The 19,969-nt window shown below is 39.9% G+C and overlaps 1 protein-coding gene across 1 annotated transcript in view; it reads right to left on the bottom strand.

Moving 5' to 3' along the window:
- Positions 1-19,969, bottom strand: part of LOC121397224 (CD48 antigen-like) — a 626,518-nt gene that overhangs the window by 249,722 nt on the left and 356,827 nt on the right. The window lies entirely within an intron of this gene.

Genomic DNA, 19,969 nt, shown 5'->3' with positions numbered 1-19,969 from the left:
ATAAAACATTTTTATTTTATTTAAGACCTGACAGTGCGGACATTATTTGTGGATATATATATATATATATATATATATATATATATATATATATATATATATATATATACAGTATATATATATATATATATAGTGAATAAAGTACCCCCTCTTGTAAATTATAAGGATTTTATAAGTCACTGTGGTGAACTTCTAATATCCTCATATTTTGCAACTGGGGGTACTTTATTTATTATTATAATACACAAGTTTCAGTGAGTCATGTGACAGAAATGACATCAGAACTCACCGTTTATAACTGATGACATCAGGACTCACCGTTTATAAGGATATAATTTACAGGATATTCATGGCTCTTGTGTATTATATCTACATATATAAAAATACAGACCAACTGCAAATTGTCGCCGTCTACATCTTACAAAAATCCCCCCACAATAAATAGATCATGAAAAGATCAATTACTGAACACCCACTAGAGCTTTTCACTCAGTTCCCCTGTAACGGGAAAGTTCTAGTAACACACACATGTCTATGTAGTTGACATTTCAGTGTAATTAGAAAGTTGTGCCCCAGAGGAAACAAGTTCTCAGATATCCCACTTCTGCCACCCACTTACAAGCCTTTCTACTCTTTCTTCTGCTTCTACCTATTGCTTCTGCTCTTAGGTGACATTTCTCCAAACCGTGGAGCCCTGAAATATTTAAAGGTAATCTGTGGTCAAAATGGAGGAAAAAATAGTTTCTTTTGCTTGAAACAATAAGTAATATCGTGTTATCTGGGAAGGGAAATTGACTCAACCGACTTCAGAGATGCTTCTGTTCTTATTTCCATAATGTTGAACAATGTTCAAACGTCAGACACTTTGGGGCAGATTTATCAAGGGCAAATTTCGAATTTGAAAAATTTCGAAATTCTAATTCAAAAAGACCGGCCGAAATTTATTAAAAAAATATCAACGTTTTTTTTGTAGCTGAATAGTCCGTATTTGTTCGAATTATTTTGAATCAAAGTATTTTCCATCAATTGACTCCAAATAGATTCTATGAGGCCCCCATATGCTAAAACAGCATTTCGGCAGGTTTTAGATGGCGAACAGTCAAAGTAAAAATTTTAAAGAGACAGTACATGAGAAATTTTCTATATTCGAATTTTCATTTTTTTTTTTTTAAATTCGAATAAAATTTGGACTATTCTCTAGTCGAAGTACACAAAAATTAGCCATGCAAAAGTATACACCCCCTTAACCATTTTACACTGACATGTTCCCCTGCTCTTTTTTACAGTAGGGAGGCATCAAATCCTCAATATGTTTGAGGCTAAAACAAATGGTTTTCCTACCTGAAGATTAACAGGGACCCAGGGAACAACCAAAAATAAACAAATTAGACAGGAAATCCATTGGCGAGCCTTTGCTTGCACAGCACTTCATCATTACACCTGTAGGCTGATTGGCGTCATGTTTATGGGTAACCCTGAGCCCATAGTGCAACTGTTTCCTGTTTGATGCTGAGTGCACTCATTTGTTGCTCTTACAATATGAATGTGAATGTGGCTCTTCTTTTGGCTTCTCGTTCCCCTGGGTTGCCACATCCTATCTGTTTGCATCCAAGTGCGTTCGGGAAACCAAAGATTTGCTGACTGGAATCAGGTGCAGGCTCGGCCGGGTCGGCCTCTTAACCCTAATCTGCCATTGAAGTGTTTTTCAGGGGACAAGTAACTGAGATTCAGAGGGCAGCACAGAAAGTGGCAGGGATTAAATATAAGTTGTCATAAAATATACAAGGTAGCTTTAAAAAATATACTTGAATTGTGAAGTTGTTTACACTTGAACAGCATCTGATCCCCATTGTAAGCAGCAGTCCTGTCCTGCTTTATGGCAGCTGAGATTCTAGCTATCTGTATAACAGAACATTCTGTCCCAGTGGCTGCACAGATCCTATCTGATCCCCAATGTAAGCAACAGTCCTGTCCTGCTTTATGGCAGCTGAGATTCTAGCTATCTGTATAACAGAACATTCTGTCCCAGTGGCTGCACAGATCCTATCTGATCCCCATTGTAAGCAGCAGTCCTGTCCTGCTTTATGGCAGCTGAGATTCTAGCTATCTGTATAACAGAACATTCTGTCCCAGTGGCTGCACAGATCCTATCTGATCCCCATTGTAAGCAGCAGTCCTGTCCTGCTTTATGGCAGCTGAGATTCTAGCTATCTGTATAACAGAACATTCTGTCCCAGTGGCTGCACAGATCCTATCTGATCCCCATTGTAAGCAGCAGTCTTGTCCTGCTTTATGGCAGCTGAGATTCTAGCTATCTGTATAACAGAGCATTCTGTCCCAGTGGCTGCACAGATCCTATATGATCCCTACTGGAAGCAGCAGTCCTGTCCTGCTTTATGGCTGAGATTGCAGCTACTGTATCTTCACAATTGAGTATTCTGTCACCGTGACACAGGGCCTCCTAAATGAAGACGACTGAGGGGCCCTGGTTCTGCAATTTTACTTGTTACAACACATTCCCCAGCTAATAAAAAAACAATGTCTGGTCAATCTGATTTAGATATGTATATAATGTTTAGTGACAAAAACTGCCTCTTATCTAGGGGTCAGATAATTTCAAAGATCCTCAGGGGTGTGCCCAAGTTGGCTGGTCTATATACATTATTCTAAGCACCAATCGCAGCATCCCGTGGGTTTTCTTGTAGTCCTTATTGACCCAACCATAGCAATAACCAACAGACACAAATCCCCTTAGTGACAGGCATCAGGGATTCTCTATTTAATTGTCACTGAGGAGCGATAAACGAGCATTACGGCTGATGAGATCTGACAGCTTTTTACCAAATCCTTTTTATTTCATGGCAGAAGCAGCCTGGGAGGCATTTTAGCAGTCGGGTCAGAGCCAATTCAGTATTAAAGCACGTATCAGTCGCCTTTCTTCTCTTCTGACTTGCTAAATGGACTATCTGACAGTCTTGTCTATGCAGATCCACCGCAGGTGACACATATCTCAGAGAAATGATGGACTCAAATGTATTCTGCATTCACGGTTTGATCTGAGCTTTCAAGTTGGGATAACCATCCTGAAATTACAGTCAATCTGCTTCGCTGCATGGCTGCCGCTCCATCCTGAGGGGAAGCACAGGGTTTTTTTTTTTGGTTTGTTTTTGTTTCCCTTCCTGCCCTCTGTATAACCCTATCTTACATCAACATTCTGAATATCACTTTCTATTATCATTTATCTTAAAACTGTGTTAAAAAAATGTAAAATCGTTATATTTACATGTAAAGTTTTAAAAGGGGAGGTCTGTTAAATAGCTGGCTTCTGCTACATTGCTTCAGGAGGCAGAACCAGCAGGGAGCTGAGAATATAAAGTCAAACAGATATTTGTTTAAATTACATTTACAATCAATGTTTTTTTATTGTATAGTTGCATCTTTTTATCTCGCAAATATCAGCTTTTGGGTAGAGAGTCAATTTTCAAAATCAAAGCTGCAATTTCAGACTTAATTTACCATGGTCTTTTACCCTAAATGCAGTGTTTTTGCTAATTATGTTGTAAATTTGGGTGCGTTGGGAGTTGCAATGGGATCACTTTTAGCATTTAATGATTAAATGACATTAGCATGTCATTGGGTGCAAATCTGGTGCGCCTATTGACGTATCATGCGGAGGAAATCCTGGAATTACCAACGGATGTGGACAGCTTTAGGGTTCTCCAGTTTCAGTAGGCATAATTCCAACAGATTAGATGGGATGGACATACAGTACTAGAACACAGCGCAGTTGCACTTGTGGTTGTGTTTGTAAATGAGTCCTAAAATTATCAACGGTGGTCCGGGCATAAGAGGATGTTGCTGGGACATTCCATGGGTGTGGCCAAAAAACTCTCAAATCTTACGTCTAGGTGGTTGGCATTCAAGGTTGCTGAAGGACATGGTGTATATCTGCATTGCCACATCACTGTTCCACCCAAACCATTGGAAGGAGTGAAGTGGCGTAACTAGAACCACATGGGCTCTGACGCAGGATTTGTCATGGCCTCCTCATCCCTCACCCATGCATACAACTGCATGTTCCTTTATCTGTCCATCCTGATAGGCACATCGATGTGTCTCCATCAGGCCTGGGGCTGACCAAAGTGCAATCATAACCCCTGCAACTTTAATAGTTACGCCACTGAAGAAGCTCCATTCCTTTCTGGGTGACCCTATTGGCATCTCTGCACAGTAATATTATAGAACCAGTTGATTACATTAATATAAAAAATCTTACTGGAAAATTCAGGTCTGAATTTGTGGGCAGGCCACAAAGGCCCAGGCCCATAGCTAATAACCTCACTGGGGAGTGGGTAGGAGTTTCCAATTACTATCAAATGGGGTCAAGTTGGGGAATGGGAGGGTTGGCAGCAGGGAGGAGGTGGCACAGCTAGGGTTTCCACCTTTTTTGCATAAACTTACCAGCCAGCAATGGGGGCAGCAACAAAAGGGGCAGGCTGCGATGTAGGAGGGGTGGGCCAGTGACAAAATAAGGGAAGAGCCATGACTTCATGGGCACTGCTGGAGGATCAGGGAAGGAGAAAAGGTGGAGGAAGGCTAAGTTTGGGGCAGATTTTGGGCAGATTGGTGTCTTAAGGGGGCAGGCTGGGGGCTGAACTTTGGACTATCATAAATTTATTGTCAATTACATTGCCGGTACATTTGTAATACTGGCCCCAGCCTCGGCAGATGTTTACCGGCTAGGCTTGTAGAATACCGACCGGGTGGCAATGCTAGGCACATGTGGGCAGCCAGCCTAGGGGTGCGCCAAACAGAAATCCACCCCTGGGAGAATTGCCAACTTTACGTCCTTTAGTATTCCAGCATTTGCACCTCAGCCCGGAGTAGATAATAATCCCTTATATATCTCAAAGACATCTACATTGTAGAGACTTTTGTGATTAGGCTAAGGTGCAACTGAAGCTGCTGGATTTCTATCATCTTGACAATTCCCCTTTAAAGCTCAAGGGAGTGACTGCTCCATGGGCATGGAGAGATAATGGCATTGTCTTTAACATACAGTACAGTGAAGGGAAAATCCTCTTCCCCTTAAGTTGGCATCTTCCCTGCAGAGTCTGGTGCTTTATTGGCGGCCCTGAGTGATTAGAATTGACGGCTAGCAGACATTAGTAGGCGGCATGATGATTTCAAGGTGAGCCTCGCTCCACCTGCTTTCAAGGGTAATTAACTTTGAAGCTGAGAGAAGGAAGACGTGGGACGGACGAGGATTGTCATTAATCCTAAACATCATCTGGCAAGTAATAAATATCAGAGAAAGGAAGCGGTCGGCTGTAGCGAAAGCACAGAGAGAAAAATGAATGATGAAACTGTCAAGACGGATCAATAAATGACAACCAGGAAAAAGAGATTTGTCCCAAGAGCTTGTAATCTAAAGTTCAGCAAGTAAAGAACTGAAGGGCAAGTAGATTTGCTCAATGTCGGCAAAAGTTAGAGACTGGAAGACCCGGGAGGACTCTATTTCACAACTAATAATAACATTTCAGTCTTTACAAAATAGGAATATTTACAAAGAAACTGGGTGTCCATGTGGATGTTCTGCCATAGAATAATACTTTGCCATAGGGCACAAAGTAACCACCAATCACTGCTTTCACTTACTACCCCTTTGCAAGTCTATTTTTTGTAGCTACCCTTCTTTTTCATAATTTTAATTCTGGAATTTTATTTAAAACTTTACAGGATTAATAAATTCAGTGCCTACATTTGCTGCCTGCAAAACGTTGCCTAGATACAGTTATCCATTAAAAGGATCAAACTGAATTTGTCAAAAGAAAATCAGCATTATTTTGAACCCTTCTTCTGGAACAAAATTACTTTTTGAGGGATCACCATTCTCAATTATTGCTGCTCACCCAGATCATTGTAATTACATCTCTGAACCTCAGGCTTTATCTGAAATGACCTATTGAGGCATCTCCATTCTTGACCATTTCTGCTTTCCTGTACCACTGTTGTTACATCACCTCATCCCTGTATCTAAAATTACCTCTTGAGGCATTATCCATTCTTGACCATTCCTGCTTACCTGAATCACTGTAATTACATAACCCAAGCTCAGCACTTACCTGAAATTACCTCTTGAGACGTCTACATTCTTAATAATTTCTGCTTACCTGAATCATTGTGGTTACATCGATTGACCTATATCTGTATCTGAAATGACCTCTTGAAGGATCTCCATTCTTGAATACTCCTGATTAAATTAATAACTGTAGTTACATTACTTGGCCTAAGCCTATATCTAAAATTATCTCTTAAGGGACCTACATTCTTGACCATTTATGTTTACCTGAATTACTGCTGTTACATACCTTAACCTCAGCGTATGTCTAAAATTATCTCTTGAGGGACCTCCATTCTTGACCACTTCTGTTTACCTAAATTACTGTTGTTACATACCTTAACCTCAACCCATATCTAAAACTTGGGTGATCTTCATTCTTCATTCTTGCTGACCTGAATTATTGGGATTTTACAACTTGACCTCACCCCATACAGTATGTTAAATTATTTGTTGAGGGATTTCCATTCCCGCTCTGTGGTACTATGTGGTACTGTGTTGACATCATTTGACCTGAGCCTAGGCCCATATCAGGTAATCCATTTTTGGCCTCTTTTGAGGCAACAAATGGTTCATTCTGAAAACAAAGCAATATGAATATCAGACAATGATGTGAGTGGATTTAAACAGAAAGATGCTTTGCTAATTTTCAATGAAAATGTCTTAACCTATGAGTCATGGTTTCAAAAGCATGGGCCCTCTGCTCAAAAATGCTCACTTGCGTATCTTTGCATAAAGGTCCAGCTGTCCCATAGGCCATATTTGGTCTCCATAACAATCTGCTCATATTTGGTCATGCCTACCCCATTAAGTAAGTTGGCCAGGTGGGGAAAGGTCAATGAAACAATTAGCTTTTCCGTGTTACTGTCTTTAATACATACTGTAAGTGGGAGGAGTGAAGAATTATAAGGTTCCTCTTAAACTACCTATGTAGCTACCATGTTCTAGCATTTAGCAGCCACAAAGTGACATATTTCACAAACTGTTGATTAATAGCGTTTGTTTGAGGATTCCCAATTGTCTCTGAAACATTCAGGAAAATATTTTTTGTGGAAGTTCAGGGATCATGAAAGTCAAATGCACAGGTCCCCAAGGTTCTGTCAGGTTAAGCTCAAGCTGTAGAACAGATGTTGGATAAAATGGTTAGATTTGTACAGCTGAATCATAGAGATTCATTTTTGACTCTGATATGTGCACAGAATAAGCCTAGGGAATTTGATGGGAAGCCGGATCCAAGAAGTACAGCATATGCCCTCAGTGCTACAAGAAAAGGCTTGAACCATGGGTAACTGTTATAGACACACAACCAGCAATTCTTGGTTGTGTATCAAGAAACACAAAAAACACACTTGTGTAAGAAATTTATTGGTACTTGAGTCACTTCAGCCTGCCCTCTTTCACTATTTAAGATTATGGAAGCTACACTGGCAATATGACTTTATACTTCTGGTCTTTGAAGCCTTTCTCTTGACTGTCTTTATAATGGATTCACACACAAGCACACATTCATTTCCCATCACAAGATCACAGCCATGCCTGCTAGATTGTTTCTTTCCTTTGTTTTTTTGTGGCCTGTTTTTATCTTCTTTCCATATTTTGAGTTTGCAATTTAACATGCTTCTCTTATAAATGCCCAAGCCCTGACCATCATGCCTTATAAAGCAATGCCCCGTGACTGGGGGAAGCAACTTCAAATTTTATTTACTTGTAAAATAAAGGAATCATTATCCTTTGTGCAAATGAAAACATATGCTAACACATTTGTGGCTTTTGAATACATTCTGAACACCCATTGTAAAAGCTTCTTCCTCTCTCATTTTTTACATTTTTTCTTCCCTTTTAAATATTAAGAACCTAAATTCCAAAATAATTCTTTCTTTCCCCAAGCAAATTGTGGTTTGTTATGAACGAATGACATTGGTTCTCTGGTCATTACACTGGTTCTTATTATGGAGGCCACACACAATGGTCCATGGTCTCATTTTAAAGGAACAGTTCAGTGTGAAAATAAAAACTGGGTAAATAGATACAGTAGGTTGTGCAAAATAAATGTTTCTAATATAGTTAGTTAAGCAAAAATGTAACGTATAAAGGCTGAAGTGACTGGATGTCTAACAAAATAGAACAGAAAACTATGTCCTGCTTTTCAGCTCTCTAACTCTGAGTTAGTCAGTGACTATAAGGGGGGCCACATGGGACATAACTGTTCAATAAGTTTGCAATTGATCCTCAGCATTCAGCTCAGATTCAAAAGCAAACAGTTATGACCCATGTTGCCCCCTTCAAGTCATTGATTGGTTACTGCCTGGTAACCAATCAGAGGAAACCAAGAGAGCTGAAAAGCAGGAAGTAGTGTTCTGGCTATTATGTTAGACATCCAGTCACTACAGCCTTACATTTTTGGCTTACATATTTTATTTTATTTTATTTTGCACATCTATTTACCCAGTTTTAATCTTTATTTTTATACCGAACTGCTCCTTTAATATAGTTTTACATATTTTTGGGGACCAATGTGAAATCAGTGGAACGTAGTTTCCTCTTGGGCACCAATGTGAAGTCAGTGCAATGTATCAGTTTACTCTTGGGGACCAATGAGAATTCAGTGGAACATATCAGTTTTCTCTTGGGGGCCAATGTAAATTCAGTAGAACAAATTAGTTTCCTCTTGGGGACCAATGTGAAGTCAGTGGAATGTATTAGTTTCCTCTTGGAGACCAATGTGAATTCAGTGGAACGTATTGGTTTCCTCTTGAGGACAAATGTGAATTCATTAGAACATATCAGTTTCCTCTTGGAGACCAATGTGAATTCAGTGGAACGTATTGGTTTCCTCTTGAGGACAAATGTGAATTCAGTAGAACATATCAGTTTCCTTTTGGGGACCAATGTGAATTCAGTAGAACATATCAATTTCCTCTTGGGGACCAATGTGAATTCAGTGGAACGTATTGGTTTCCTCTTGAGGACAAATGTGATTTCAGTGGAACGTATCAGTTTTCTCTTGGGGACCAATGTGAAACAGTGGAACAAATCAGTTTCCTCTTGGGGACCAATGTAAAGTCAGTGGAACATATCAGTTTCCTCTTGGGGACCAATGTGAATTGAGGGGAATGTATCAATTTCCTCTTGTGGACCAATGTGAATTGAATGGAATGTACCAGTTTACTCTTGGGGACCATAATGAAATTAGTGTAACATATCAGTTTCATCTTAGGTACCCATGTGAATTCAGTAGAACAAATCAGTTTCCTCTTGGGGAACCAATGTGATTTCAGTGGAACGTATCAGATTTCTCTTGGGGACCAATGTGAATTGAGGGGAATGTACCAGTTTACGCTTGGGGACCATTGAGAATTCAGTGGAACATATCAGTTTCCTCTTAGGGACCCACGTGAATTCAGTGGAACATATCAGTTTCCTCTTTGGGACCCATGTGAATTCAGTGGAGCATACGTTTCCTTTTGATGTCCGCCAAAGGTGGGGGGAATCCTAAAATCAGGGGATGCATACAGCTCAAACCGGGGGATCCAAACTGTAATGGGGTAACAGAGTGCTCCAACCTGCCTCATGAACCATCACAAGGTTCTGGTTTCACATTATTATCTTAGGGCATTGATGAGGTCCATTTTGGGATCATTAGCTTTAGCTAATTCCGACAGCCCTGGCCATACCCGTGCTCTGTATAATTTCTGTGCTGTTAAATTCAGCCTTGAAATTGCTAAAATCAACACAGAAACAAGCATGCTATATTTGGGAGCCTATTTAGGTTTAAAAAAAATCTGTAGTCACCAAGTATAGACAGAATGAACGAAGGCGACTGAAAACAGACACTTTTTTTGGTGTGAGATGACATCATTGTTAATTATAGGCTGCAGTTACCGCACACCACAGGTCTATGTATAGAACAGGGCAACAGCTCAAGTCTTTGGCTCCAGGGTTATCTCTTAGTAAGATATAGATCCTTGTATTCTAAAAAGATTTGAAATTTTGATAAATGTTTTACTGGTTTTGTGGTCACTGAGTTATTTAACTTTTTTTGGCTATTATGTCTGATATTTAAAAGGCTATCTGGTTACTAGGATGAATGTCTGTGGGTAATTTTATAGGTTAACTTTCTCTTTAAATAATATTAAATAATTAAGCCTTTTATTTTGAAATCCACTAAAATTACTCTAAAAAACCCCCATAATAGCATACCTTTCCCCCTGAATTCAGATGTATTTAATTTCTCTATTACAGGCAGTTCAATAACAGATCTTTTAGTTACTTCATTGTCTAGCATGAATTTCTATCCCTTTTGCTTTCTGAGCATTCCTTGTCTCTCTGACAACGAAGACCTCAAAGGTGCCAACTAGCCATGCTCAGTGCCTCTGCTCCAATGGAATCAGGCATGTGCAGTAGGCCTGGGGTATTATTCATGGAATTGGTACTGTATTTTTTTGTCCATGTGTTCTGGGGTATTATATATGGAATTGGCACTGTATTTATCCTGCTATGTGTTCTGGGGTATTATACATGGAATTGGCCCTGTATTTATCCTGCTGTGTGTTCTGGGTATTATACATGGAATAGGCCCTGTATTTATCCTGGAGTGTGTTCTGGGGTATTATACATGAAATTGGCTCTGTATTTATCCTGCTGTGTGTTCTGGGGTATTATATATGGAATTGGCACTGTATTTATCCTGCCGTGTTTTCTGGGGTATTGTGCATGAAATTAGCACTGTATTTTTCCTGTTGTGTGTTCTGGGTATTACAAGTGGAATTGGTACTGTATTTTTTTGGCCGTGTGTTCTGGGTATTATACATGGAATTGGCTCTGAATTTATCCTGCTGTGTGTTCTGGGGTATTATACATGGAATTAGCCCTGTATTTATCCTGCTGTGTGTTCTGGGGTATTATACATGGAATTGGCACTGTATTTATCCTGCTGTGTGTTCTGGGGTATTATACATGGAATTGGCACTGTATTTATCCTGCTGTGTGTTCTGGGGTATTATACATGGAATTGGCACTGTATTTATCCTGCTGTGTGTTCTGGGGTATTATACATGGAATTGGCACTGCTGTGTGTTCTGGGGTATTATACATGGAATTGGCACTGTATTTATCCTCCTGTGTGTTCTGGGGTATTATACATGAAATTAGCACTGTATTTTTCCTGTTGTGTGTTTTGGGTATTTCACATGGAATTGGTACTGTATTTTTTTGGCCATGTGTTCTGTGGTATTGTACATGAAATTAGCACTGTACTTTTCCTGTTATGTGTTCTGGGGTATTATACATGGAATTGGCACTGTATTTATACTGCTGTGCTGTGTGTTCTGGGGTATTATACATCTGGGGTATTGGCTCTGGGATACAAAGAAGTAGTCTATGTAGAAATACCTTTAAATAGCCCCCATACTCAAAATCTTCCTCTTACTTTATGTCACTGTTAATATCAAGTACAGTCTGTCGGGAACTTGACACAAGGGGATCATCTAATGCTTGTCCAATTAAAGTCAGCCTTTTATTTCAGTAGTTATCCTATTTTCTTCATAAAATTGGATTCCGCAGCAGTTTACAGGAAGGTTTCAGAATCCTAATGAGGGCAAGTGATGTTCATTTAAAATAACTAGCTCTAAATTTCGACTGCCATCATTGCTCCCTTGTTTGCACCTTTAATTTGAGCAAAAAAAGCCTCAACTAAAATGCAAATACATATATAAAGCCAGCTACATTTCTTTTCTTTTTTTGTTTATGCTTTGCACATTTTCCCTTCAGCTCCCCCTCGCTGGCACACTGTACATGCTAAGCAAGACAAAGCTGCTCAGAGTGGAACAAAATGGCTGACCGAGCCATTTTTTTGTGCTGCGTTAGCACACAACCACTGCGTTCTCTAGGCATGAACTCTTCAGCCGAGGCCTTGCCAATGATAGAAATCGCAGTTTCATTTCAGAAGCATGCACTCCTGCTGCTCTCCCTCTGCACATTGGCACTCAGGGAGCCATTCCTATCCCAAGGCTGCTCTCTGAAGCTGTAAAAATACGACACTACGGGTGAGCCTTCGGCCCCTTGTTTGTTGGAGGATTGAAAAGTTAGCACAGGTATAAAATCCAGGACAGCAATATATAGTAGCTTTCCCACAGCAAGAGGAACACCGATTCCCACTTGGTTTCAGCCTTTTATAATACGGCCATTTCATACAGTGTCGCTGAAAACTGAGAAGAAAGAATGAGACGATAAAGAGAAAAAAATGCGAGGAACGTTATCAAGGAGGTTGGAAATTACACAACTACATTCCACTGCCCACTCAACTCAGTTTGTATAATGTCCCGTCCTGGAACAACTCCTAAATATGCTCTTTAACTCAGGTCAATAGGACGTATGTTCTTCAGCAGAAATATTTGAGGGTCCCTAGTTCATATCTTACCCAGGTTGATATTAATACAAGATACTCACTAACTATCTAATAACTCTGGGCTTTTCTATAATACAGTTAAAAAATGTAAATGTTTTAGTATTAATGTGGCACACCTTTTATGAAATTGGACTTTTCCCTCAGCAGACATCCCTTGATACTGATGCCTTCATTGATGATACCACCAGCAGTGCCTACACTGTTGATGCCCCTTCCTGATGGAGTAAAATACTTGAGGCCGTCATTTATGAGCAGTAATGAGAGATCTAAGGTTGGGCACAAAAAAACCCACATTAGTAAGGCCACTAGGAATTCAGAACCCAGGAAGCAAGGAGGAAAACTGACTGGACACTCACTAACTATCTAATAACTCAAGACTCTTCTTCAATAGAGTTCAAAAACGTAAATGTAAAAATGTATTAATATGGTAAATCTTTTATGAAATTGGACTTTGCCATCAGCAGCCAGCCCATGTTAATGATGCCTTCATTGATGATGCCACCAGCAGTGTCTACACTGTTGATGCCCCTTCCTGATGGAGTCCAATACTTGAGGCAGTCATTTATTTATTTATGTAATGAGAGATCTAAGGTTAGGCACAACAAAAACTCATTTTGGTAAGTCCACTAGGCATTGAGAACCCAGGAAGGAGAAAAACTGGGTATCAAGAGTCACAGAAGTCCCATAAAGAGGTATCAAGGTGTCAGGCACAAGTCAAGGGTTGCAGCAAATATGAGACCAAAACAGGACCTAATCCAGGGGCAAAGCTTGGCTTCTAATTGTATTTTGGAATAAATGTGCTGTGTTTGGTGAAAACAACCGTTCAGGACTATCTAACAAAAATGCTTTATCTGCCCAGAATCATTTTCCTTCCCCTATATGACTCCCCTATATAAATCTACAAAGGTTCATTGTAGGGAAGTCATGACTTCTAGAAGATAAATACAAGAAAAAAAGAATAAACCTGCTTTCCTTTACCGGAGTGCCATATTTTTACTTGCTCAACAAAAAAAAGCCCTCAATGCAACTTTTTCTGTACTTTTTCTGAGTATTACCTAACCATAATGAAGAACTACAAGAGAACGAATGTTCTTTTTAATAAACGGAAATAACTTTACCAATCCAGAGGTGGTCCAGGCCTTCCAAGCTGTCCACAGGAGCTACCCATGTTGGATCATGCTAGGCATCTGCACATGCTCAATGGGCTCTTGTTGTTGAGAAGCCAAGGTATAAATTATCAAAATAATAGCAGAAATTCCAATTACTTTTGTTATAGATGCTATGGGGCTGATTGTGAATTTGGTCGGTCTCTAAGCTCAGGAAATGACAGGAGCCCAAAGATACTTGGGGAGATACTTGGGGTATCTTCAGAGGCACAGATCTTCTCTGCTAAAGGGCTGTGGTGGCCTTGACTGGTACAGAAGCCCCAAATAAGTGTGGTTCAGCATTTCGAGTGCAATTCTTACTTTAGCTTCAGTTATCCTTTAAAACATTACACAGAGGCTGAAACTCATTTAGTTGACATTCCTAAGCATGGTGCCAATATTTTATTGGAGCACAGTCCAAAGACCCAAAGAGCATTGTGCAAAAAAGGATTTTCTTCAATAGGAAACACAGTGAAATGATCTCCCCAGAGAGAAGAGAAGAGCATCACAACCGCCCCATCGCTGGGGTTTCACAGTCCTCCAAGTGGCAACATCTCCCTTTGATTCCTTTGTCGGTGTCCGGCGTGTGATTATGACTCATGCAACAGAACTGAGCTTGGATTAATGACCACAGGGTCCAACGGGCTTCTCTGTCCTTCTGTCCTTGCCATATGAGTGACCTTGTTGGTTTGAGTTTTTCTGGGGGGGGGGGGAGAGACCTAAGTCTCATATTCTTCTGACGGCAACGTCTTTTTGCCAGTGCACAGCAATAATATTTAATGCTACCCTTATTACCTATTCAGCTGCATAGATAGCTGCTATGGATTATCTAGTCTTAGGACTGTAGGATATAGAAAATCGAAAGAACTCTCATGGATAAAATCTATAATCTACACTTTTTTAAATCAGATATTTTTTATTTAAAGGGGAAATGTTCCCCTTTTTGTTTTCAGCTGGTTTATCATTGATTTATTTTACTTGGGGACCCCTGGTCTACGGAGACCAATATGGCAGATCCTACCCACATACATATATATGTATATATATACAGAGAAGGAATGTTCTGGGCACAAAATAAGCTAAGGTATCTCTGAAGCAGCCCTGGGAGTTTAAGATCACAATCAGTTATAATAATATTCCTGGCCAGTGCCTCGAATGTTTAGCTATCTCATCTAAATCTCACAGCCTCACACTTTGATCCATGCCTGAGATGCTCGGATGTTGTAAATATCTTATTTCCCCCTCACCACAACATTTAAGACCTTCAGGCCTGGACACCTTTGCTTTATGGGATTTAAATGCTGTCATGTAGCTCTGTAATTACCAACCCTCCCTGCAAACAGGGACCTTTTTATTCCTTATCTAAGGTTAAAATTAAACTGCTGACATGCAATTAAAAACCATATCTCATTCAGAACACACAAGGGTTAAGTTAACGGCTGACCATTAAAGGTTTGATGCCATGCAGCATAAATGTGTTTGTAAAGGGATGATTTCAGTGATCCCCAACCAGTAGCTCACGAGCAACATGTTGCTCCCTGTGGCCTCAAAACAGGTGCCTAGTTTGGAATTCCTGGTTTGTAGGCAAGTTTCGGTTGCATAAAAACCAAGTGTAATGCTATATAGAGGGGCCACCAAATAGCCACTCACAGCCCTTATTTAGCACCCCAGGAACTTTTTGCATGCCCGTGTTGCTCCCCAACTCTTTTTATTTTTGAATGTGGCTCACGGGTAAAAAAAAGGTTGGGTACCCCTGAAAAGGGTGTGTTAACCCAGAAATAAAATTTTGCTTAATCAAAGAGAATATCATTCTAAGTGACTTTCCAATATATATTCATTACACATTGTCACAGGTTTTAAACTTATTTATACGTATAACTGCTGTTGAAAGCTGTATGTATACATCCATTTTTTTTCCTGCTCCAGTTGTTTTGATACATTGTAACAGAAGCCAGCTGAGTAACAAGAGCCGGCAAGGCTGACTCTTGTTACATTGTTTCAAGAGATACAACTGCGCAGAAATGGACAAACACATACAGCTTTCAATAGCAATTTCAATTCCAATGAACTTTAAAATAAGGGAAAATGTGTACTGAATGTATATTGGGAAGTTGCTCAGAATGATATTTTCTTGCATTAAGCCCAATTTTAGTTTTGGTTTTAGATCCCCTTTAAGCTTATACGGAACCTTGTCACAACCTTAGACAGAAACATATTCTCAGATGAGAGAGTCCGTGGTGCGCAGTCATTAGGAATGCAAATTTCTCTGAATGGGCACAATGTATGAGTAGGCACGGGCTGGGTATTGAAATGTGAAGGCCCTTTTGTTAAGTGGAATTCTGCAGAAACTCCAAAATATTTGCCAGAGGTAGACAAATACTTCACACTGTAGGCTGGGCAGAAATTCTTATCTACGAGACGGAAGGTGATAAGGAGCTGCAGCTGATTTCAGGTCTCTGCTTACTTGTGGCATTGTTCTATAGGACACCCAGGATAACATAAATGATCCCCTATATAGTAAATACTTAGGCTTCACTTGCACTGGTATTAAAAGCTAAAGGGCACTCGTTTATGTCGGGCACTTAGAAATGTGCAGGACAACAAATACTTGAGAGCGTAGGCAGCTGAATTCTTCCTTTCTATCAAGAATGGGCACAATTTTTTGGGTGGAATTTGGAATGGCTCTTTTGCATACTCATCTGAGATACTCCAGAGTCAGGCTGGAATTATAGCAAGTGCGCACCATTCCCAATAAACAGTCATAAAAGATAAACGCAGGAAAGGGATAAATGATATATAACTAGTGATGATTTTTTTTCCGCCAGGCATGGATTCCCAGCTGCAATTCACCATCTGCAAATTTCCTAACAGCTAAGATTTTTCATACTTTTTACCAGCTTAGTTGCCCTTCTCTGTACCCTCTCTAATACAATAATGTCCTGTTTGAGTGATGGAGACCAAAACTGTACGGCATATTCTAGATGGGGCCTTACCAGTGCTCTATACAGAGGAAGAATGACCCCCTCCTCCCGTGACTCTATGCCCCTTTTAATACAACTCAAGACCTTATTTGCCCTTGATGCTGCTGACTGGCATTACTTGCTACAGCCAAGTTTATCATCTACAAGGACTCCAAGCTCCGTCTCCATTATGGATTTGCCTAGTGCAGTCCCATTAAGGGTATAAGTGGATATTTTTACATCCCAGATGCAGGACTTTACATTTATCAACATTGAATCTCATTTGCCACTTAGCTGCCCAGATTGCCAGTTTGTCATGATCCTGTTGCAAGTGCCACATCCTGGATGGAATTAATTGGGCTGATAGTTTTGTGTCATCTGCAAACACTGATACATTATTTATCATATCTTTGCCTAAGTCATTAAATAAAAGTGGACCCAATACTGAGCCCTGAGGGACCCCACTAAGACCCTTACTCCAAGTAGAGAATGTCCCATTAACAACCACCCTCTGTACCTCATATTTGTCTGACATGACCTATCCTTTATAAAGCCATGCTGATTGCTGCTCATAATGTCATTCACTAATGATGGAATAATATTAGCATTGTTGCCTTCCATTGTTTGCATTATCATGACAGGCATAGCAGTTAAACACATCTCTGCTGTAATAATATTATTTAACAATACAATGCTATTTGACTTGCAGAAGATCGTCAATGTCTCCCCACCTTTCTGATGGGTGTCGGAGGGTGACACTGAACCATGCCCTGGGCTTTTTATCTCACATTTCAGAACACTGACAAACCCTGAACTCTCTGAGCTGAACACTGAAGGCAGTGCTGGCTATTAATTAGGGATGCACCGAATCCAGGATTCGGTTCGGGATTCGGCCAGGATTCGGTCTTTTTCAGCAGGATTCGCATTCGGCCGAATCCTTGTGCCTGGCCGAACCGAATCCAAATCCTAATTTGTATATGTAAATTAGTGGCGGGTAGGGAAATCACGTGGCTTTTCGTCACAAAAGAAGATTTTTTTCCACTTTTTCCTTTCATGCCCCTAATTTGCATATGCAAATTAGGATTCGGATTTGGTTCGGTATTCGGCCGAATCTTTCACCAAGGATTCGGGGATTCGGCCGAATGCCAAATAATGGATTCGGTGCATCCCTACTATTTATTGAAAGAAATATCCAATGTGCAAGTAGACGGGATCACTTACACCCTGTTGTATCTAGTGGAGCATACACACTACAATGTGATATCTCAGGCTCTCATCTAAGATTCTTATCATTCATTATCACTGCCATCGGGAAACCTTTCTTCCTCCATAAACCTCCCCCATTGGTTCCCCTTTAGTGGCTTCCTCGTATCTTTACGGTAACAAGTCAAAGTCTTACTTTCACGTCAAGATCCCTGTTCCCCTGATACTTCCCTATCTTCTAATTATATCTGGGTTATTACCTGTAGCCTGTCTACAAACTGCTGCTCCTGACCTCATCCCACCACCAAAATTCTTTTCTTAGTAACAAAGTCGGACGTTTTTCATTGTCTGCAGTCGAGGAGCTTCCCCATTCCTGCGACGGCCAAAGGGGATATCCACCTTTACCTTAATTACTTAAAAAATGAAAAAAATGAGGATTAATGGCAAACTGACTTATGAAAATGCTGTTTCCGTTATACCAAAAACTCATTTTAATAGGGTTCACCTTCAGATTCACTTTTAGTATGTTCTGCAATGGCCTTTTGTAAGCAACTTTTAAACTGGAAACATTTTTTCTTTTTTATAGTTTTTAAATGTTTTGCCTTCTTCTTCTGACACTTTCCAGCTTTCAAATGGGGGTCACTGACCCCATCTAAAAAAACAAATTCTCTGTAAGGCTACAAATGTATTGTTATTGCTACTTTTTATTACTCATCTTTCTAGTTAGGCCTCTCCTATTCATATTCCAGTCTCTTATTTAAAGCAGTGCATGGTTGCTAGCGTAATATTGATCCTAGCAACCAGATGGCTGAAATTGAGAGCTGCTGAATAAAAATCTAAATAACTCAAAAACCACAAATTATAAAAAATGAAAACCAATTGCAAATTGTCTCAGAATATCCCTCTCTATGTCATACTAACAGTTAATTTAAAGGCGAAATACCCCTTTAAAATCTGCACTTGCAGACCCACCTCTGTTTTCTTAAAGGCGTGGTTCACCTTTAAGTAAATGTTTAGTATGTTATAGAATGGACAGTTCTAAGCAACTTTTCAATTGGTCTTCATAATTTATTTTTTAGAGTTTTTTTTAATGATTTGCCTTTTTCTTCTGACTCTTTCCAGCTTTCAAATGGGGATCACTGACAAGAAATGCTCTGTAAGGCTTCAAATGTATTGCTTTTGTTAATTTGTATTACTCGTTTTACTATTCGGGCCTCTCCTATTCATATTCCAGGCTCTTATTCAAATCAATGCATGGTTGCTAGGGTAATTTGGATCCTAGCAACCAGACTGCTGAATAAATATCTCAAAAAACACAAATAATAGAAAACAAAAACCAATTGCAAATTGTCTCAGAATATCCCTCTCTACGTCATACTAACAGTTAATTCAAAGGTCAACAACCCCTTTAAGGTTATTTATAAATGACATATTAATTGTAAAGATGATATAGATGATTATTCTGTTATTCCTGTGCTTATTATTCCGCAACGCTACAAACAATAACAGCTTGGTTCCCCCATTCCTCTCACCTAATCTATATAATCACATTTACTAAGCTCCAATTTCACGGCGATTTCACCGAATAAAAGGCAATGTCCGCTCCAATAATGAGAAATAGGTTTTGCTTAGTGAAAGCACCGACCTTATACATTCATGGCAAATGTTCGACGGCTTTAAAGCCGTGTATAAAAGTAATTGCTGCGAAAGCCGCGCCTGTATTGCTATTCTCTGCATTGCTGGTTCTGACTACACGGAGCATTGCAGCAACAACGTAGCAGTAGCAGCTGATGAAACTGTTTCTGGTTCTTATTTGCAGACCTTTGCCTGACCTGCCGTACTGGCACAGCATGGGGACTGTGAGTTTCCAGAATTCCGCAGCGAGAAACCAGATTACTGGAAAAACACAGTGAGAATTTAAGAGAGCTGGGAATAGCGAGGGGCACCGGCATCCAGAAACATAAATGTGAGGTTGAGATTTATTCTAAAAGACCCAGAGACTTGTTCCAATTCTCTCTGAGGGGTAATAATTTTGGAGAATGGCACTTCACACCTGTGTTTTCCAGTAACAAAAAAATAAGAGTATTGATAAATACAACTGAGTGCAGGCAGTAACATGTCTACCATAGGTACA

Source organism: Xenopus laevis, chromosome 8L, assembly GCF_017654675.1.
Source record: "Xenopus laevis strain J_2021 chromosome 8L, Xenopus_laevis_v10.1, whole genome shotgun sequence".
Taxonomy (NCBI): Eukaryota; Metazoa; Chordata; class Amphibia; order Anura; family Pipidae; genus Xenopus; species Xenopus laevis.
This window is presented reverse-complemented; position numbering and strand designations above follow the sequence as displayed.